General features: G+C 45.2%; 1 protein-coding gene across 2 annotated transcripts in view; it reads right to left on the reverse strand.

Moving 5' to 3' along the window:
• grb10a (growth factor receptor-bound protein 10a) overlaps nt 1-13,310 on the reverse strand; it is a 148,868-nt gene that overhangs the window by 82,803 nt on the left and 52,755 nt on the right. The window lies entirely within an intron of this gene.

Below are 13,310 nucleotides of genomic sequence, written 5' to 3' on the forward strand. Positions count from 1 at the left end.
TCACTGTAGCCACAGAGACAGAGAGTTGCAGTGTGTGTGTGTGTGTGTGTGTGTGTGTGTGTGTGTGTGTGTGTGTGTGTGTGTGTGTGTGTGTGTGTGTGTGTGTGTGTGTGTGTGTGTGTGTGTGTGTGTGTGTGTGTGTGTGTGTGTGTGTGTGTGTGCCCGCACACGAGTGAGTGAGTGAGTGAGTGAGTGAGTGAGTGAGTGAGTGAAAATGGACAGAAGAGGAGAGGAGAAGATAAGAGTAGAGAGGAGATGGGAAGAGAAGAGTGGAAAAGAGAGGAGTATTGAAGTATTGAGGTCTGGCGAGGGCGTAGAGGGAGCACAGCTCATGCGGTGCCTATTCATGCCTCCTTTAACATGTCAATCACCCAGAGCAGTGCCAAGCCAGCCTGATCCAGCTAGGTACGACGACACCCAAGAACATCCAACTCAAGTTCAATTCTCCGAACTCACCCAACAAGGTTGTCCATCAATCATTATCTCCACAAGCTCTCTCAAGTCCCACCCCACAGTGCAAATAATCATAAAATTGGGAATTAAGAGCATGAGGTATGCAAAGCATCAAAGTTCTGCTTTTTTACACAATCAAACACACACACACACAAAAAGAGAAACACAAGCACAGAAAACAAACATTGAGGGGTTTCGCAACAGCACAGCAGCCATTAGTGTGTGTTTTTGTTGTTGTCGTTTGATCGTGTGGGAATGTGTGCAAGAGGTCCTGGCTGCCTCTCAGACCCAAAACCTCTGGGGAAGACAGAGGCTGACAAGAGCGAGAAAGAGAGAAAGAGAGAAAGAAAGAGAGAGAGAGAGAGAGAGAGAGAGAGAGAGAGAGAGAGAGAGAGAGAGAGAGAGAGAGAGAGAGAGAGAGAGAGAGAGAGAGAGAGAGAGAAAGAGACAGACAGACCAAGACAGACAAACAGACAGACATGTGGCACAAAAACGGCAAATGTCCCTTTGGCTTTTTTTGCCTTCCCTACCAGACTGTTTGCAGTTCCATATTAGGGCCACTAGAGGGCTCGATACGAGATGGCCAGCGTGTGCATGGCATTTGAAGTGGCCTCTCTGGTGCCAACCAGGGACAGCTAATGACCGAGCAATTGAGCCAGAGAGAGAGAGAGAAAGAGAGAGAGAGAGAGAGAGAGAGAGAGAGAGAGAGAGAGAGAGAGAGAGAGGGAGAGGGAGAGGGAGAGGGAGAGAAAGAGAACCAGCGTGCGGGCGAGCGACTGGAGGGTAAGAGGGCGAGGGAGGGGGTGCGATGTCATGAGATCTCAATCCAGTCACACGGAGCTGTAGAGGTCAGGGCACTGGCAACTGGGAGTGATGCAAGGCCCTCAGCAGCCCTCTTAAGACCAGGGAGGGAGGGAGACGAGGGGATTTGCTGATGAGATATAGGTGCAGGAGTTAACTGGAGACACCAGGAGCCGGGTTCGACTGAGGGCTGGATGGAGGCGCTCGTCAGGTGAACTGGTGAATGAAGGCACACGGCTTAGTTATCTGCAGCCAAAGAGGCTGGGGCTGCTCAAGTGGAATTCAAGTTTAGGCAAAGGACGCGCTCAACTTCTTGGAAAAACGAAAGTCTTTGGGTGCGCGATAAAATGGATCAACTTAAGGAAGAAAAATCCGCACTCACAAACTGAGTCTCATTATTTATTTATATTACCACCATGTCCAAAAAGCAAACGCGTTTCGGCTATCAACCTTCATCAGTGCGTGGTACCAGTGCTCAAGTGGAATACAGTGTGTGTGGAACACAGCTACGTAGGCGCTCTAGGGCAGTGGTTCTCAACCTTCTTTTTGAACAAACGCCCCCTTTAGTTCGTCATATGTCAAAAGCCCCTTAGTATTAAAAAATAAAATGGACTAATGCCCGCATTGGCAACTAAGCACCGCCCCATTTAGCTGTAGCCTTCTCAACGCCTGTAGGGCCTGTACAGCCCCTGTTGAGAAACACTACAGAGGTTAAGTTGAATGGTGAAACATGGTCGGGTTGGACAGAGAATGCTTACATCACTGTAGGGTTAGAGAAAGGCTGGGGCTCAAGTGCTCAAGTGGAATAGGCATGAAATAGCTGTTTTGACAGAGGCCGAGGTTAAGTTAAACGGTTCAAGAAAAGCGGAATAGAGCTGCTCCGCCCACCAGGACTCAACCCCAGAACTTCTGGGGTACCAAACTGGGGCTCTGACAGTTACACAAAAGAGCCAGGCTCATTGGCCTAACAGTCAAAACACATCCACAACATATCATAGTAGCTAGTGAAAAGTTACGATGGTAAGAGGTAGGGGTGTAACGGTATACAAAAACCACGGTTCGGTACATAACTCTGTCTTGGCGTTACGGTTTGATTCATTTCCAGTACAGAACCAGGTAAGAGGGGTGTTGGCACACTCTTTAAGGTGGTGCCTGATGCATCAGTGATGATACGGTGTAGCAAGGCTATTTAGTGGGCTTCATTACTGGGGTGGGGGGGGTGGGTGTGCGCGCGCAAACATCGGTTGTTTTTGGTGTGTGTGTGCGCGCGTGCGGACATGAGCGCGTGCGTAAAAATATGTCTGTGTAAATGTGTCTTTCTACGAATATGCATGTGTAAATAACGAGTAAACATGAATGTGGTTGTGAGTGGTGGGAGAAAGATGGCTTGAATGTCTGAGAGAGGGAGAAGAAAAAGACAGAGTGAAATAAAGGGTGAAGAGAGAGTGGAAAGAGAAGAAAGGGTGCACCCCTACAATCCCTCTGAAGTTTCATAGCAATCCTTTCCCTACCACACACCACATTCCTTAAATTCCACAGTTCTAAGACACGCGTGTGTGCATGTGTGTGTGAGTGTTCACATGTGTGTGTGTGTGTGTGTGTGTGTGTGTGTGTGTGTGTGTGTGTGTGTGTGTGTGTGTGTGTGTGTGTGTGTGTGCATGGGCGTAATTTCCACGGGGGTTACGGGGGTTTTGACCCCCCCAGACTTCAAACCCTGACAATATAACCCCCCTTATATAATTGTACAACCCCCCCTATATAATTACAGTACTTGTCTTGCATGAACAACTTTACCCATTTTATGTAAAATAGTGAAAAATAGTTTCGGTCAGTTATGTTTAATCATGTTGTAATGTAACCCCCCCTGCCCCCCTTGGTATTCCCCAAATCTGCGTTAGTTGTGTACATAGTACGTACTGTCCAATGGGGGAGGTAGATGGACACTCCCAACTGAGATCGCTCCCGGACGTGTAGTCCCAGGTGTTTCTATCACTCCCGGACGTGTAGTCCCACCCGATTATATTTCACGTATTATCATACACTGCCACATACAAGCAATTTAGGGTTAGGGGTTAGGGTATAGAAAAACAAAAAACTAACATCAAAAAGATAACTAGCTCCGTTATATGGCGGTGGGATCGATAGTCTGGCTAGTGGGAGCGAGCCGACCGGGGAGCGTCCTGCGTTGGGAGCGACAATCAGGGAATCTCTCAATGGTAATCCTCTTCTCCACTATCCCAAATTCAAACTGATTAGCGATCAGCTTTATCAAGTATTGAGCAATTGTTTTTTTCTACTTTTAACTTGCAATTGCCACATGATCATGCGTGATGCGTCTTTGGCATAAGAGACATTATTTTCCGAGTGTTTTGAGAACCTATAGTGTACCACTGCCTTTCTGCCTGTCAGTTAGTTATATAGCTATTTTTATGCTAGGTTACGACAGACAGCTAGTTCAATACACTGGACGTGGCTGGCTATTTGGACTTCGTTGATGGCTTAGCACTTGGGATATTTACTCCCTCAAACCAACACATTTTGTGAAACCCTAGCAATCGTACGTCTGTTTGTTTTATTTCACGTCATTTAAGTAGTTTTTGGTTTACCCCCTGTCCAGTTGCCCTGCGTGATTTCCTATGATAGTATCCACTTCAAATGAGAAGCTTGTTCAATGCAGCTGAACCAAAATGCCTGTAAGTTTTTTGACACCAATAGTAAACGCATCCATTTTAAATAAGATGTATTGTGGCATTATATTTTGTTTTCAAAATCGCATTTGTTGACAACAGCCAAGCGATTACAGTTTGTTTCGCCAGTGAAGTAATGAAGAGAGAGACACGAGAGAGGGTTGGGGAGACGAGGGGTTCCTTCCTCGCGTGACACTATGCGTGGCTGTGCTTGGAGTGAGACAGAGGAGGTCCTCTCAATATTTTTGTCGCCAGTCGCCACTGTATATTTAGTTATATAAAAAACAACAGCAGTCAATTGTATAAATAATGGGTATGGGATATTATGTAGCCAGCAGGCTACTTTAATTTCTACCACAGCAACTTTCTTCTGATCATATGATTAACAACATGGCGAACAGCAGACAAGAGATCCTATTTGTGCAGCATCCTGATTAGTGATTGATGGTTGGGATATGTCATTCATATTTGGCACTGCATCAAAGATTTTATCAACCATCTCTGACTGTAGCTTTATTCTGATCATATGAATTAGGCCTACTAAGCAAAGGGTAGGAATGTTTTTAATTAATTAATTAATTAACTCATCTTTGCTTTATAGCTATATGCCACATTACAAATGGAGATTTTCTGACAGCTTGACTTTAGCCTGATTGGGAAAATGCATTCTCTAAAACTCTGATGTGAGTTTGCTGCCAAGCCATTTGAACATTAACTGAGGTTTTTTTTTATATCAGGTTCAAAAACTTGATTGTGCAGGTCACCAAAGAGAGATCCAAGGCCAAGGAGGTACAGGTGATGAGAGAGAGACGGGTGTCCAGAGAGAGAGACGAGGAAGCACAGATGAGAGGGAGAGAGAAGGAGGTGACAAAGGAGGTGAACCAGTTCAAGAGATAGAGTATGAAGGTGTCAGAGGAGGTGCAGCAGTTGAAGGAGAGAGAGGCAACGGAGGAGATGTACGTAGCAGTTGAGCAACAGAAAGGAGGTGATGGAGGAAGTGCATCAGTTGAAGACAGAGGGAGAGAACGAGGCGAAGGAGAATCGGATGACCAAAAACAGGGAGAGAGAGTACAGAGAGAGACAGCGCAGGAGGCACAAATGACCAGGTAACATACATAACTGTACATGCAAATACTGAAGAAAACTGTTTAGCCATTTAATTCATTTAGATGGAAATCTTGACCCCCCCAATTGTCAGCATAAAGTTACGCCCTTGTGTGTGTGTGTGTGTGTGTCCACTTCCCCCTAACATGGCATGATACAGGTGCAATTGTGGACATGAAATAAAACATGGTATTGTATTGAGCCCATTTATTTCTCATATTCTTAATTATCCACACCCTACACACACACACACACACACACACACACACACACACACACACACACACACACAGACACACACACACACACAGACACACACACACACACACACACACACACACACACACACACACACACACACACAGACACACACACACACACAGACACACACACACACAGACACACACACACACACAGACACACAGTGTGAATAAATATTTCAGGAAAAAAGACACATAGTGACACACTCCAGGGTGCATGAAACATCATACAAACCCTCCATGATTTTGGTAATTTCTTATGGCTGCAGAATAAAAATGTTGTACCTCATGAAAAAATACTTTTGGTAAAATTCCACTAACTTTGATTATCATGCATTGGGTCTCAGAAAAAAAATGTCTCAGAAGTTTTTAGTAGCAGTCAGGTGTTGCAAACACAGTTAATGTTAAAACTGCATGAATTAAATGAAATAAATATCATTATTTTTGGCTTAAGTGGCAATGAAGATCAGCTGGTTCATTATATTGGCTGGAGCAAATATGTCACAGGTTTTCACTTTCTGAACCTGGGAGGTCTACCTCCGTGGGGCAAAATGGATTCAGAAGCAAAAATCCAATGCCATATATTCCTAACTACCTGGTTTTATCAGTCCAAATGCCCTAATGGACAGGTAAAACTAGATAGGCCATTTGGAATATGCGGCACAGGACAGTAGCTTCTGAATCCAGTTTTCCCATCACTATGACCGTTACTTTCTGTTTTTATGGGGCTGGTGGCACCGGTAGACTTCATCCAAATTTCAAAATATTTAACACAGCATTTTTCTACTGGGCATAGAACATTTTATTACACAGCCAAGGCCATTTTGATTTTGATGCTCACTGGGGGGTTGGACGTACACAAATGTGTGCACACACACTGCCGGAATCCTCTCCTTCTGTCAAATCACCCCTGCCTGTGACTGAGCACGCGCACAACAAAGGGAAAAGATCAATCTCTCCCGCTCACACAGACACAGACACACACACAGATAGACACAGACACAGACACACACACAGACACAGTCACACAGACACACACACACCAAAGGGAAAAAGATCAAGCTCATCACACATGCACTGGGCATCGGCTTAGGAAACTATAAAGCCGCACGTCGTAGCCTCACATCCCCTCTGGTCACTGAAATCACAATGACACAGGGCTGCAATGCAACAGTGTGTGTGTGTGTGTGTGTGTGTGTGTGTGTGTGTGTGTGTGTGTGTGTGTGTTTGTGCGAGTGTGTGTGTGTGTGTGTGTGTATATGTGTGTGTGTGTGTGTGTGTGTGTGTGTGTGTGTGTGTGTGTGTGTGTGTGTGTGTGTGTGTGTGTGTGTGTGTGTGTGTGTTTGTGCATGTGTGCGTGTGTTTGTGCGTGTGCGTGTGTGTGTGTGTGTGTGTACGTGTGTGTGTACGTGTGTGTGCGCGTCTGTGTGCCCAAGCTATGGCAGCTGAACGCGGTGCCTGTCACAGAGAGGTAAAAACATCACAAGAGGCGAGCAGATAGGACCCAGAGTTTAGAGTTTAGTAGGTCAGTTGACTTGGCCTGTTCAGCTCTTCAAAGACTGGTTGTGTGTGTGTGTGTGTGTGTGTGTGCGTGTGTGCGCGCGTGTGTGTGTGTGTGTGTGTGTGTGTGTGTGTGTGTGTGTGTGTGTGTGTGTGTGTGTGTGTGTAAGTGCGTGTGCGTGTGCGTGCGCGCGCGTGTGTGTGTGTGTGTGTAGTATGTGTAGAGTGTGTGTGTGCATTGTGCTGTTGTGTGTGTGCGTTGTATGCTCGAAACGCACGCAAGCACACACGCATGCATGTTGATTACGCCAGCCTGAAAATGTGTGGAATGCTCAGTTCTTGACACTTGGCTAAAACCTTATTGCTTCCATGTGATAGACTTGAGTGCTGTAACCCTTATTGTATTGTTAAGGACAGCCTTTTCCTCAAAGGGAGCTCCAGCTGTAAGTGTAGGAACATCTTGCAGGAAATACTGCAGTTACTGTGAAATACTGAAGGAAATTGTGTTCAATCATGAGAAGTTTCTTCTGAAATCAATATGACAGTTCTACGCTGCACGCGAATGAGCTGCCATTCCCATTTAGGAGATTAGCTAGGGTTCATAATGATTGCAGTTCAATTCAAAATTTAAAATTCAAAATAGGAGTTCAAAAACTTTAAAATTCCTGCCCAATTAGGAGATCGGGAATTGATCCCACTTTTGTTGGTGACGCACAGACCAATTTATTACGGTCACCATATTGAAAATCTTTGGCACGGCCCCTCAAGAAAAGTCTGCAGAGTACCGTCAGTCAGTCTGGCTGGCAGCAGCAGTAGCAGCAGCAGCAGCAGAGAGTTGAGGTGAAATATCGGAGTGACACAGTGGGATTTCCGCATGATTAACGCTGATGGATGTGCAGCGACAGCACAAGTACAGCTGCCTGCGCAAGTGTACGTACTGTACTGTACTGGCTAGCGGAACAGACACACAGGAGTCTGCTGCGAACCATGAAAAAGTGTTTCATTAATTAGGAGTAATGCTGTGATGTTGGATGGAGACTCACTAATGGAGAGACAAGGAGGGGGGGAGCAGAGAGGTGGAAAGAGAGGTGGAGAGAAAGAGGCACCAAGATAAACTGACAGAGAGCCAGAGAGAGCAAGAGAGCAAGAGAGAGCGAGAGAGAGAGTCAGCAATGGACAGACAGTCAGACAGAGAGACAGAGAGACAGAGAGACAGAGAGACAGAGAGGGAGAGAGAGAGAGAGAGAGAGAGAGAGAGAGAGAGAGAGAGGTGAAGGTGGAGCAGGAAGCGAGACGCTACCTTCGGGTTGATTCAAGAGATTGATTTTGGCACAGTAGGAGCTGAGCTCAGCTGAGTGTGCTAGTCTGGAGCGTAACAGACGTCGGCTCTCAAAAACACTGCGAATTCAACTTGACAGATTCATTAAATTAGTTTAGGCAAGACTTTTTTTTAGCAGGTAAGCAACATCATGGGATAAGAAAGCGTGATTGAGCCATGAGAGAGAGAGAGAGCCAGAGAAAGAGACTGCAGAGTGTGGGAGAGAAAATAAAATACAGTGAATGCGGGAGTGAGAACAAGTTTTCTTTTTGAATCAGAAAGATGCCAAAGTCCAAAACAAAACAGGACCAAAAAAAGAAGACGATTGCCCCAGGCAAAAGGACAAAAAAACAGACATTGGGAATGGACAGACGAGAGGAGGAGTGGAGACAGAGAAGAGAGACAGAGGCAGAGGCAGAGAGAGAGCAAGAAAGAGAGAGAAAAAGAAGGAAAGCGAGAAAGTGTGCGAGAGAGAGAGAGAGAGAGACAGCCAGTGCTGGACAGAATGTGGCCTGTAGCTTTTATTCCTGAAGAGGGCATGCAGGGAGCGTTTACATTCCTGGAGTTCTTTCTGGAATATTCTGTCCACTGTGAGAGCGGATGCCTTCTTCTCTGTCTATCTGGACTCTCGCTCAGCTGCCAACTATACAACCCAGCCTGAACCTCGGCGAAGACAAGAGAAAGGGGGGTGGGGGGAGGAAAGAAAGAAAGAAAGAAAGAAATAAAGAAAGAAAGAAAGAAAGAAAGAACAAATTAACTGAGAAAAAAAGAACACTGACAAAAAAAAGAACAGTGGGGGAAAAGAACCACAAAAAAAGAAGAGAAACAAGGCCTCCACACAGGCTGTCCAAAAGAGACCAGTATCCACAACATGAAGAGTCCTTGATGCAGCAGAAAACTATGCAAGACATCCCAGTTTGAGCAACCAGAGTATCTGTCTCTGGGAGTGTTGACAGCTAAGATTATCTGCCATGGGTTCGGGATTGTTTGCAGAGCGCATTCGCAGTCACTCATCCGCAAACTCTTTACAGACAAAAAAAAAAACGTATTCTTTTTTTCTTTTTTGCTGATAAGAAAAACAACTTTGTTTCATCCAGCCGACTGATAAGAAAAACAACTATGTCTCATTCAACAATCTCAAAAGCATGATTTACAGTAGGATGAGTGAAATTTCAAACTTGGACAGCCTGCCGTCGGCAAGTTTGAGGTAGTGAATCCAGCTTACGGGCCCAGCTGTCTGCACCTCTCCACCGACAGTACTGTATTCACTCTCATAACACTTGTAAAAGCTGGAACGGTACTGTTGTCTTCAACAGTAACAGTCTTAAGATAACAGCAATCTGTTTTAAGGCAATGCAGAGCAACAGTTGCAGTAAGTTCCCTGTTTGAGACCCAGAAACTCCAGGCCTCTGTTTCATTGGACCCCCACCCCATTAATTTCTGATCTGCATACCATCCAATAGAAAGCATTTAGCTATCCCTCTTCCATGCACAAACCACGCCACTTCAAGGTCTTCATGTGTGGGTGATCAATGGAGAAAAATAAATAATACGTCTGCAACAATGCTCCCAAAAGTTTACTGGCACTGACATTTCAGTCCTTCATCAAAGTGCAACCATTTCACACCATGGAGAATGGGAATCACAGAAATACGCTCTAGCTCTAATGGTTGCAGACCGTGTTAACAAGCAAAGCATTGACATGTCAAGGTATGCAAGCCTGCTGTCTATGACTGGCTCTGGCAAGTCAAACCCAAAAAATCAGAGAATGTGTGCACATCAGTAGCACAGGTGCTGGACCAAACATAAGATAACTGAAAATAAAATAAAGGTCTGCAACACTGTGGAACTCTATTTTCCTTTCAGTTGGCTTTGGCAAGTGCTAGAGCAATGGGGCATCAAGGAATATAAATAGTGCAGAATTACTGATTTTCCATTGTGCATTTTTGTAAGCTGTTTTGCAAAAAATATGCTTTTCATATTGTAACATACTTCATATGAAAATGAAGAAAATTCACAGTTTGCAGTTTCATCTGCAAGTAATAATCAAAAAGTAACACAATGAAGAATAAAGAATCTTTCCTTTTTTAAATATCATGGCATGTATTCTGTAACCTGCAGTGAAATATTGACCGGGTAGTATCAAGTAATCCAAAGTATCGTGGCGTACAATTCTATATAATCTTTAGTGGATTAGCTACAATCTTAAAAGTAACCTCAGCAAGTTGATGGGTGATGGGGCACATGGTTAGAGGCAGGGAAGCCGACAGGAGAGGGCAAAGGGGACAGTTGACCCAGGACCAGGGAGAGAGGGGGCCCAGAATTGGCTTCTCATTGCATTGTATGTATTGGGTAGAGGGGCCCATTTAGGTGACTTTGTCCTGGGCCCAGTCAAAGCTGTCAGCGGCCCTGGTTACAGCTTACAGCTTCATCAGCTGCTGCGGTGGGTTGAGCAATACTTGCCATGCCAGGCACCACACGCTCCTTCGATCAGTTACGCACACACATGAGACACATGAGGAGTCAACTTTGCTAAACCGCGCTCGCCCGAATGACAGCTTAGACAGGCACTACAGGCGACAGACAGTTTCACATGTCTGTATGTGTCAGTGTGGTGCAACGGCTTTGTGTGTCTGTCTGCCTGTCTGTACAGTATGTATGTGCCTATGTGTGTGTGTGTGTGTGTGTGTGTGTGTGTGTGTGTGTGTGTGTGTGTGTGTGTGTGTGTGTGTGTGTGTGTGTGTGTGTGTGTGCGCCAGCGTAGTGCTATAGTTTCAAATGTCTTCTTTGCCTGCCAGTACCGTATGTGTGTGTTCCTTCCTATGCCCATGTGTCTCTGTGTTATAGTGTTCCTCTGTTTGTACAGTATGTATATGCGTCTGTGTGTGATTGTGGCTGGGCATGCATGTTTGTGCGTGCATGTGTGCTTAAGGGATGCGTGAGCGTGTTTTGGTGCATGTAACCAGCTTGCAGGTAAATTAGCCCAGAGCTGCTTGTGCTGTCAATACATAGTTAAAGAAAGATTAATGATCTTTTGCAGACTGCCTTCAGACACAAGCGAGCACACACAGACGCACATACACGTGTACATACACGCGCACACACACTCACGTTCTTTGGCATATTTATCTCTTTCTCCTCTCCATCTTTCTTTATCTCAGAGAAAACTCAGGCACGGACATATACACACACACAGACCGACAGACAGACGCGCACAGACACACACACACACACACACACACACACATACCCCGCAGCATTTCAAAACAACCTGTCCAGACAAACGCTGCTACCCCCATTTGATGACAGCTAATCAGAGCTATCAGCACAGGGATCTACCAACAGCCACAAGTACACCACAGTTCAATGCGGAGGTCTGCACCACCCACATACACACACACACAAACACACACACACACACACATTTACTTGGCAAACAAGGCAGACACACGAACGCACGCACGCACGTCAGACAAACAATCACAGCTGTCTCAGAGTGTCACAATCCTGCCCGAGTGCCAACGGAATCACCTGCAAGTTTTATTGGTTGGGTGATGCAACAATGTAGACTAGCTCTGCTTTGTCTTAAGGGATTCGTTAAGGCCAAAAAGGCATGGAATAATATACAGAGCATACAGCAGTGGTTTCCAAATGGATCCGGATCCGGCCCGGACATAGCAAACATTTGGCCCACCATGAGGTTGGAACAAATGAAAACGTATATGCATGTCATCTGTGGCGATACGTTTGGGCGATTTATTTGGCCCTCAGCCTCCTTTGTGGTGCATAATTTGGCTCTTGGGGAAACAATTGGAGACAACTGGCATACTGCATTGCTACCCATACTGCCCTACAAAGCAAAAAGGCAGTAGCTGCAAAGAGCTCCACACTGAGTCAACTAAAATGACTTTAGAATGATCCTATGGTGTTCAGTCTCAGTAGTTTTGGGTAGATTATTGACAAGTGGCATTTTTTGCAGATCAACAATTTCATTTCACTGAATTTATATCTGTCATTGAACGAAAACATCCTTTTTATGTAAAGTGCCGTTTACTACTCACCCATGGTACTTTTGTGTGATTTGGGGCCCTCCGTGAGAAATTGGGTTGCACTCATGAACACCACAGTGAACCGAAGCCAAGGTGTTCCTGCTGTTAATTTACTGGATCCTTACTGGTTCAGAGGAGATAGTAGGAAGGGTCATTGCACCACCTGACTTCTGCTACTAAAAATGTCAGCCACAACAGCTCATGTCACTATTGTAATTTCATTATTATCTTTGCTGGATTATACAAAAATCATGCATTCCATGTAAATAAAACATGACGAGCACACAAAAGTGACATTAGCTGTGGTCATGCCACCCTGCCATCTGCTTCTAAAAGCATCAATATCTTGTAAGCAAATGGACTTCTTTTCATAGCTCAAAGACATTTTACTTGTGGTCCAAAAGGGTTCTTCCGTTCAGGATTCTTCCCTTCTGTTTTTATGTTGAGATGTTCCAGATCATGGCGTCAAACTGGCTGGAACAGTGAGACAGTGGTCTGCACACTAGATATAAGCTTGAAATAATATCTGTGTGTGTGTGTGTGTGTGTGTGTGTGTGTGTGTGTGTGTGTGTGTGTGTGTGTGTGTGTGTGTGTGTGTGTGTGTGTGTGTGTGTGTGTGTGTGTGTGTGTGTGTGTGTGTGTGTGTGTGTGTGTGTGTGTGTGTGTCTGCATATCTGTGTCAGTGGTATTTTTTATTCGTCAACAAGTTCAATCCACAATCGTTTCAATCCACTAGTGAGGGATCATCCACAGGCAATGATAGCAATGGTCATGGAGAACTTGCCACAGGACCTTCTGGGCATCTGGCTGAGCAGCTCAGCACACCCGTACAAGAGACGCGCGCGTGTGTGCGTGTGTGTGTGTGTGTGTGTGTGTGTGTGTGTGTGTGTGTGTGTGTGTGTGTGTGTGTGTGTGTGTGTGTGTGTGTGTGTGTGTGTGTGTGTGTGCGTGTGTGCGTGTGTGCGTGTGTCAATACTACAAGTGACGGGTGGCATGAGTTTCCCTGAGTACACCATTATTGCAACCTGAAAGTTTCAGCTACAAAAGGTCCAGTTTTAATTCAATCATGATGTAAATAGAATGTATTCTTTTTTTTCTTTTTAATATAATTTTAGGGGCTTTCATGCCTTTATTTGAT

This window comes from Engraulis encrasicolus, chromosome 20, assembly GCF_034702125.1.
Source record: "Engraulis encrasicolus isolate BLACKSEA-1 chromosome 20, IST_EnEncr_1.0, whole genome shotgun sequence".
Lineage (NCBI taxonomy): Eukaryota > Metazoa > Chordata > Actinopteri > Clupeiformes > Engraulidae > Engraulis > Engraulis encrasicolus.